Source organism: Rousettus aegyptiacus, unplaced genomic scaffold, assembly GCF_014176215.1.
Source record: "Rousettus aegyptiacus isolate mRouAeg1 unplaced genomic scaffold, mRouAeg1.p scaffold_m13_p_6, whole genome shotgun sequence".
NCBI classification, from domain to species: domain Eukaryota; kingdom Metazoa; phylum Chordata; class Mammalia; order Chiroptera; family Pteropodidae; genus Rousettus; species Rousettus aegyptiacus.
In genome coordinates, this window is record NW_023416309.1 from 83,817,688 (window position 1) to 83,826,492 (window position 8,805).

General features: G+C 35.5%; 1 pseudogene; it reads right to left on the reverse strand.

Moving 5' to 3' along the window:
• Positions 1-2,063: 2,063 nt before the first annotated feature.
• LOC118604806 lies at positions 2,064-2,182 on the reverse strand (annotated as a pseudogene).
• Positions 2,183-8,805: the final 6,623 nt, after the last annotated feature.

The following is an 8,805-nucleotide window of genomic DNA, read 5'->3' on the forward strand; positions in this document are numbered from 1 at the left end:
TGTTGCCACAGAGGAGCCAAAGCTAGGACCAGTTTCTGTGCTATCAAGGTAATTTTAGGTTTATTAAGAAAGTTCTCTCAGCTTCAGGCCTTCCCCTGATGTCTGAGATTCATAACTGACCAGAATAGACTTTCTTTCCTCTGTTTCTTCCCCACAGCACAAGATTCATTTGCATACATCTTCATTTATTATTTTTCCAAAACTTTTGATACGATGCATAGCAAGATGGACATCTTCATTTTACAGAGAAAACCAAGGAAGAGAGGGGAGAGGGAACTTGCTCAGGATCACTCTATTGACACATAATCACTGTAAAAATTTCAAAGGCAAGTTTGACCCCAAAATCTGTGCTCTCTCCCTTCTGGGTTTCCAGGTCCTGATTGGTGGGTAACAGAGGGTGGGGAGCAGGGATGGAGGTAGAAGGAGGTGAGTCAGGAATAAAATAAGAAATGTTTATTCTGCAATATTTCCTTGGGTCTTCTTTCCTTTCTTGGCTGAAAGCATGCATTATTTATCCCTCATGCTCAGAATTTTTGCAGTTGTAATAAAGGTCAGAGGGGAGAAGAGAGATATCTAAATCCACAGCTATATTCAGGTGCACTTAGAATGACAATTTACAGTTTAATGGAATCCATTTGGGAACAAAATAAAGATGTAAGCTTCGATGTTTCTTCTTTCCTTCTTCCTTCCTTCTTTCCTTTCTCCTTTTTCACATGAAAAAGACCTATAAGCAAATTTATATCCTTCCTGAACCCACTCACCAACCTCCCTCCCCTGCCCCCGTGCTGTTTTCATGCATAAATCAGAGGACCTGGAATGAGTTTTGTGACCCTAACACCCTCTGGCGTAAGCTTTCCCATCTTTGATTTTGTAACCACCTTGGATATCTTCCATTTTCTCTTTTGAAACCCTCGAATCTATTTATTTTAATTAAAACAATAAATATGGGCTCTCTAGCATTTGAAGGAGTGGATTTGAGGATATCAAGGCATAAAAGCAAACAGATGGGATGTTGCAGTTCTAGAAAAGTACCCCAGGCTGGTACTCGCCAGTTCCGTGATGCACATCTATCAGCCACAGGGACATTCCCCTTATTGGTTACTGACCTTTTCATCCTCCTCTTGTGACGATCCCTGACCTGATTTTCAGTCATGTTCAGCCACAGTGAGCTGTCAAGCTGGTCTGCCCGCATTAGAGCTGGGAGACCTGCTGCTTTTACAAAAGATGCCTGAATATGTAGCTCATTAGTTTTTTTTTTCCCATTACATGAAAGCAACAAGCCTGGTTCAATGGAAGAGGTCCAGAAGATTTTTGTTCCACTCTCAATTCCCGAAACCCATAAAAAGACCAAAAAAGACAAAACATTTTCTTAATTGTTGAAGCAAGGAAACTGCCAAAAGGCTCCAAACAACCAATTACTCATTATATCCACAAAATACTGTCTAGATGACAATAAGAGACACTGGTGAGAGACCACACATATGGCCTTATATCTTCATTAGGATGACGAGTTCCCCCAGAGGAAGTGTCCTTGGCCTGAAGTTAGTACCCAAGGAAGCTCTGTGCAGAAGTGACAACATCTGGGCTCATCACAAGCTGCAGGAAAGACAGACAGACACGACAGAGAAGGAATTCTCGCCTGTGGAAATGAGGGAGTGGAGGGGCCTTAGGAGCAATGATGGCAACACATATTTCCAGATTTGTAGTCAATAGATAAAAGTCACTATAGCATTAAAATAAAATTTTAAAAAATGAGATCGTTATTGTAGAAAAATAAAGATGAAGAGAAGAGGGAAAAGGAAAAAGAAGAAAATGAGGAAGAAAGTTTAGGTTTAAGGATAGAGGAAAAAAACATCACTTGAGCATATTCTCTGTGCCAAGCACTGTGGTAGATGCCAAATTTAAACATATGTATTGTTTTTATTTCATTCTCAAAATAGTGCAGGATAGAGATTATTATCGCCATTTTACATACAATCTACTTTATAGTTATAGAGGTTAGATAATTTTAACAAGGTCAAACAGCTATCATAAACATTTTATTGTTATTATTATGTTTTAAATGCCTACAGCACTTGGTATTCCTAGGTGGTCTCTCATTAAAGTACTAACCAGGCCCGACTCCACTTAGCTTCCGAGATCAGACGAAATCAGGAATGTTCAGGGTGGCATGGCTGTAGACTATAGTAAACATTTTAACTCAGGGCTTCTGATGCCAAAGCCCGTGCTCCTTTAATTACATCATCATCAGCATCACCATTATCAATCATCACCACCACCACCATCATCACCTTCAGCATCACTAACATCAGCATCATCACCATCATCTTCATCTTCATCGTCACTAACAGGCAAAGCCCCCAGATGTGTCATCCGTCAGAGCATGCAAATTTCATATGTAATTCTCACAACTCCATTTTACAGTCAAGTAAACCAGGGGTTAGAAAAAGCTAAATCACCTCCCCAGGTCACATAGCCGGAAGGTGGCAGAGTCCAGATGTCTCTGATTCCTTACGTTTAGCCATGCCTCCCACCACTCGTTTTCCCACTTATCGGTTAACACATTATCTTTCCTCTCTTGGACTTGACCTCTTCATCTACAAAATGAGTAGTTTGTGCGAAATGAGTAAGATTCCTTGCCAAACTGATATGACAAACTAATTTAATATCAGAGCAGCTAGTGGGGAGGGAATGTTTTTGGTTTGGGTTTGCATTTCTGAAATAACCTATCTCCTCTCTTCCCAGGAAGCTGTAATAAATAGACAGATGGACAGAAAACAAAAGAACCTACAAATTCTGAAAAATAAAATCACATGACATAATGTGCTATTCTAAAAAAGAGAATAAAACAGTCCCACAGGCATTTATCTGTGCCTTTTCACACAGCTGCCAATCGGAGGTACATCCAGGCATACTTTCAGAATAGCTGCTCTATTCAACCCAATGATCCAAGTGACAATTTGGAGCTTAGCACCGTGAAATCCCACAAGCTTCCCTCAGGCATCTGGGATACCCTCCCCCCATCTACGTGTACCCAATTAATCATCAGGCCTCACTGATTTCACCTCTGGAATCACCATCTGATATTCAGTGTCTCATTATCTGCTCCCTGGACTACTGTACTCTCCTAACTACCTCTGCAAACTGTGGTACACCCTTCTCAGTACTAGTAGAGCAATATTTTTCAAACACAAATCTCATCATGATACTGTCTTATACTAATCGTTTTAAATAATAAACATCACTGACCTATATTTAAAAAAAAAAACATTCATAGTCTGACCCTACCCTACATGTTCAACCTCACCTCTTTCTCATTCCATCCCCTTATGCCTCAACCATACTAAACCACTCATGCTTCTTAGACATGTGATAAATTTCCATATTTCATGTCTTTTTTCCCCCCACTCAGAATGCTTCCTACCCTTTTCCCCACTCTTGAACTCTACTGCGTGGAGAACTCCTATTCATGTTTCAAGATCCAGATCAACTGTCGGCTTCATTAGGATTTTTTGACTTCACTATGGTTTCTCCAATAGAGTTAATCTCTCCTGTAGCTATCAATCTCTGGCACTTAAGAAACATTTTAGATAGTTGGATTTGTGTTCACTGCCTTTATTGGACTGAAAGCTCCCTAGGGAAAAGGAAATTTTTTTTCTTAAAGACTAGACTATGTTAGTGGCTTTGCTAGATGAATTAATAAATATTTTTATAATTTATTCAAATGAATTAAGTCAGAAGCCAAGGGACATCCACCCTGAATATTTTACAAACACATTTGATAAGGTCCTTTTGCAAGAGTTTATAATTTCTACTTAAGAAATAAACATTAAATGTTATTTAGCTATAGGTTGCCATCAAATTTTGTGTAAAAGAATTATGTGACAGAGAACTTCTTCAAAGGTTGTTGATGGTCTGATGGAAAAATCAATGTTCACAGTCATGAAATAATAAAAAAAGAATTCAATATACCACAAATTAAATTGTAGGATTAATAAAATCCAAATCAAAACTCTAGAGATTTTTTTTTAAATCTTAACAAAATGAAGTTCATTTGGAAGATCAAAAACAGTCAAGAGCAATCTCGAACAAAATCCCAGCAAGTTTTTGTGTGGTAATCAATAATCTGATACTAATATTTATATAAAAATAAAAAAGATCTAGTGCTTTCTTTAAGACAATCTTAGAGAAAAACATAGCTAGAACCTATATTACCAGATAGTCATTTTAAAGTTTTAAAAATTAAGACATTGTAATATTTGTATAAGAATAGATAAACTGATGAATGAAACAGAGAAATCACAACAGTCCTACACATATATGGTTGTCTGATTCATGACAGGCAAAGAATCTTATTGCCCACCCCTTTTGTGTCTTTTTCCATTCAACTTTATGTTTGTGAGATTTATCTATATTTTGAATATAGTACAAAATTGTTAATGCTCATTTCTATGTGGTATCCTTTCATGCAACACGCACCTCCAATGCAGTGGAGAAAAAGTAGTAATTTAAATAAATGGTTCTGGGTCAGTTGAATATCTATATGGAAAAATGCATTTTGTCTCCTGCATTTAAACATATAAACAAAAATCAATTTCAGATGGATTATATATCTAAATGTTAAGGTTAAATCCATTAACATTTTATAAGAAAACATGTTTTTGATATTGGAGGAGATAAAGATTTCTTAAACTTGTTACCAAAAAATGCTAAACATAAAAAGAAAAAAGTAACATATTAATTTATATTAAAATTTTAGTGATGCCAAAAGAACACAATTAAAAGAATAAAAAGACAACCTGAAGAGTGAAAAATGATATTTATAATATACACACAAAAAAATAAACGCAAATCCTAAATCTATTAAAAAAAAACTCCTGCAAATCAGTTTTTTAAGGCAACTCAATAAAAAGCTAAAAGACAGAGAGAGACAGCTAACTAGAAAGGATATACAAGTGACCAATAAAGCTGTGAAAATGTGCTCAGCCTCATAAGTCACCATAGAAATGGAAATTCATATTTCAATACCAATCACACCAGAATGGCTAAATAGGCAAAATAGAAAATACTAAGTGTTGACAAGAGAGTAGATAACTGGAACTCTTATATATTGCTGTTAGAATTGTGAATTAATACAATGACTCTGAAAAACAATTTCGTAATGTATACATATATACATACAGTGTCTGCAAACACTGAACATGTACTTAGTCTATGGCCCAATGATTCTGCTCCCCAAAACAAACCATAGAGCCGCATGTGTATCTATGTATACCAAAGAATTGTACACATATGTTCATATATGGTACTAGAACATTTGTAACAGCATTATTTGCAGTAGCTCCAAATTTGGAAATTACCCAAATACCTATGAATACTATAATGAACAAATAAATCATGGTAAATTCACACAAAGAAATATTATACAACAATGAACACAAACAATTTAAAATTATATTCAGCAATATGGATGAATCTCATAAACATGAAGTTGCATGGAAGAAGACAGAAATAAATAGGCAGACAACAAGATTCTTATTATATAAAGTTCAAACACAGGTAAAACCAATCTTTATCGAAGTCAAGAGAGTGGTCCCCCTTGAAGTGGACGGTAGCTGGAAGAGAGCTTGAATTATGGGTGGTGCCTCCGGGGTTCTGATAATGTTCTGTTTCTTAATTTGATTTGGCTGCCAATTAGGCAGATGTGGTTAGTTTGTGAAAATTTCCTGAGCCATTCATTTATGATATGTTCACTCTTCATATGTATATCACATTCCAATAAAAATTAAAAACATATTTAAAATATTTGCAGAATAAGTGATTAAAGGAAATAAAAGGAAATGGATATTAAAACATATTATAGAGCTACAATAATGTACAAGACTAGGAATATAGATCAATAAAGGACAATAGAAAGCCAAGAAATAAACCTTGGTACTTATAAGAAAAGACAATTATTCAACAATAGTGTTGGGCCAATTTATTAACTAATTAGAAAAGAAGAAACCTAAGTACTTTCCTTAAACCACTATTAAAATAAAGTCCAGATGAATACTATATATATATATATATATATATATATATATATATAGTGTGTGTGTGTCTTTAAATTATTATTTGCTTATATAAAAATATTTATATAAACACGAAACCTTAAAGCAGTAAGACAAAAATACAGCTGAGCCTATTTGGTGATTTTGACAGTGAGGGATGAGGGACACCTTTTTCAACATAAAAAGAGATGGAAAAGCTACTGGCAAAGCATTACAAGTATCATATAAATTATAAAATTATAAAATGTAACTAAAAGAATGGAAAGACAGATTGCCTATAATGACAAAAGATTCATGCCCTTCAAATATAAGCTCTTTCTAAATAATAATAATAATATATACTCCAATAGAAATATATACAAAGTGTGAGAGTATGCATGCTACTAAATGTAATTTAAAGGCTAACAAATTACATTGGAAAGTAAGCTGTGTTAAGGAAAATGTTCAGGACATAATATATGCACAGTACATTTCAACACACACATACACTCCATACTGTCTATAAAGAATAATAAAATTGGTGGATGACTTTTAATTGTTTGTTTCTATACTTCTGAATTGTTTGAATCTTGGAAAATGTGTAGGTGTGTCTTTTATAGTTATAAAACAATAAAATAATTTTCATTTCGAAAAGAAATTAACCAGAAAGAAGAATGACGTTATAGATCATGATTTCCCTTTAAAAAATTGTTTTTGGCAATGGGATTTCTTTTCAAATGAAATCTTACATGAGAGGTGAAGATTTGAACAAATAAAAGATTCTCTCTGTCGAGTAAGAGTGGCAGATGCAGACCTGCTTGGTCTCCTTCCTGCCCTCCACCGGACCCGCATCATCTCACCTACCCTGACCCCCAGCACCTGAGACACTTTCAAAGAACTCCAAGGCATCATGGAACTTCGTTTAAAAACTCTTATTTTAGATATTTTAGATGGACATTCCATGGGATAGCAAGGCTTTCATGGAATACTTGTAAGTGTTAAGGTAGATTATAAAAGAATTTTAGAATAAGACTCCATTTTTTTAAACTCCCCATATATTATATAATTATATATACATCTAAAGAAACACATGGACAATAAAAAGTAGTGAAAGGAAATACACCAGGGTGTTAAATCTTGTTATAGCTAAATGTAGAAACAAGGCTATCATTTATTTTTATATTTTTGCTCATCTGTATCTTCTAATTTTTCTGTGGAGGACATGTATTGCTTTGATAATAAGAAAAAAATTCATTTTGTAAGGGTGAGCAGGAGTTGAGAAAATGATTCATTTTAGATATCATCTAGTGTTATCTTTCTGCCAGTAGGAGATCCAGGTGCTATTTGAGAATCATGACTTTAGGTCTAATTACTTTTTAATAAAAAATGCAGCAGTACTTTATTCAGGCATATTTTATATATGATAAAATTCTCAAATCCTAAGTGTACAGCTGGATGAATTTTGGTACATGCATATTTCTGCGAATGTAATTACTTTTTTTTGTTGTTCCTCTTCTCAATTTTTATATCTAATTTTGGACACTGCTTTAAAAAAAAGAAAAAGCAGCTTTATTGAGGTATAACTGGCTTGGAATAAACCACACGTGTTTAAGCGTACCATTTGATCAGTTTTAACGAGGAAAGGTAAATCAGTTATTGCCAGGTTTCAATTGTGAATCTGGGCCTTTTGTGATCCTAAGTAAATCATTTAATTTCTTTGACCTCCATTTTCTCGCCTATGATTCACATACTTATCTTGCAGAGTTTTTGAGAAGACTGAATAAAGCATGTGTATAACTATGCAGCACAGACCCTGGAACACAGTAGGCACCACATAAATAATGGCTGTTCCCGTGGCTCTTGTGTTTTTCCAAATAGGAAGCCTGAGACTTCATGAGGTTAGGAACTTGCTTCAGGTCACACAGCTGGATGGAGGGTGAGGCTGACTGCATGACCTAACTTTTCCTGGTGGAAACCTTTGAAGTGCCTTCTCCTGAGGGGACCAGCAAACATCTAGTGGCCATGAAGCCGAGCGAACTCTACCTCTGCAGCCCTCTTGCTCCCTTGCCTGTAACTCTGGCTTCAGAATGAGTGATGGTAACCAATCTGCCATGTTGCCTCAGACGCGTTGCCCAAACCTCAGTTTTCTAAACTGTTAAAGGGAGAAATGAGATTAATAATGGCAACCTTTGCAGGATACTGTGACATCACACAAGATAACAGCTAAAATCAAATTTTAAAGCTCTGCAAAGATAACACAATTGTTCGACATTAAGCTCTTTGAGGAAAGAGTGTTGGAATTTTACAACTTCAAGAATCATCTTGTGCTAGTCATCCTAGTGAAGTAATAATATTCATACTAATTAAGAATCCTCCCCCACACACCACAATGTGTTGAAGGCCTGCGAGGTGTACTACTAGGCAGTTTTTCAGATACCACTTCAGTTATTCTTCAACACAAACGGGCTAGGTAGGCAGTATCGACTCCACTCTACAGATGAGAAAATGAAAACCAGGAAGTTCAGATTAACTGTCCACAATCAAACGGCTAAGAATCTTCTTCGTGTGGGGCTTGCGCTCCTGCAACAATGTTCCTTAAATTATTTCATTAAATAAAAGAAGAAAAACACTTCCCAGCTCATTTCATGAGTCTGGCATTAACCTTGACAGCAAAGCTGGCTAAGACTGTTATAAGCAGTGGAAATTATAGACCACTATTACCCATGAGCACAGACACAAAAATTCTCAAGGGCAAATAGAATCAATCGAGCTA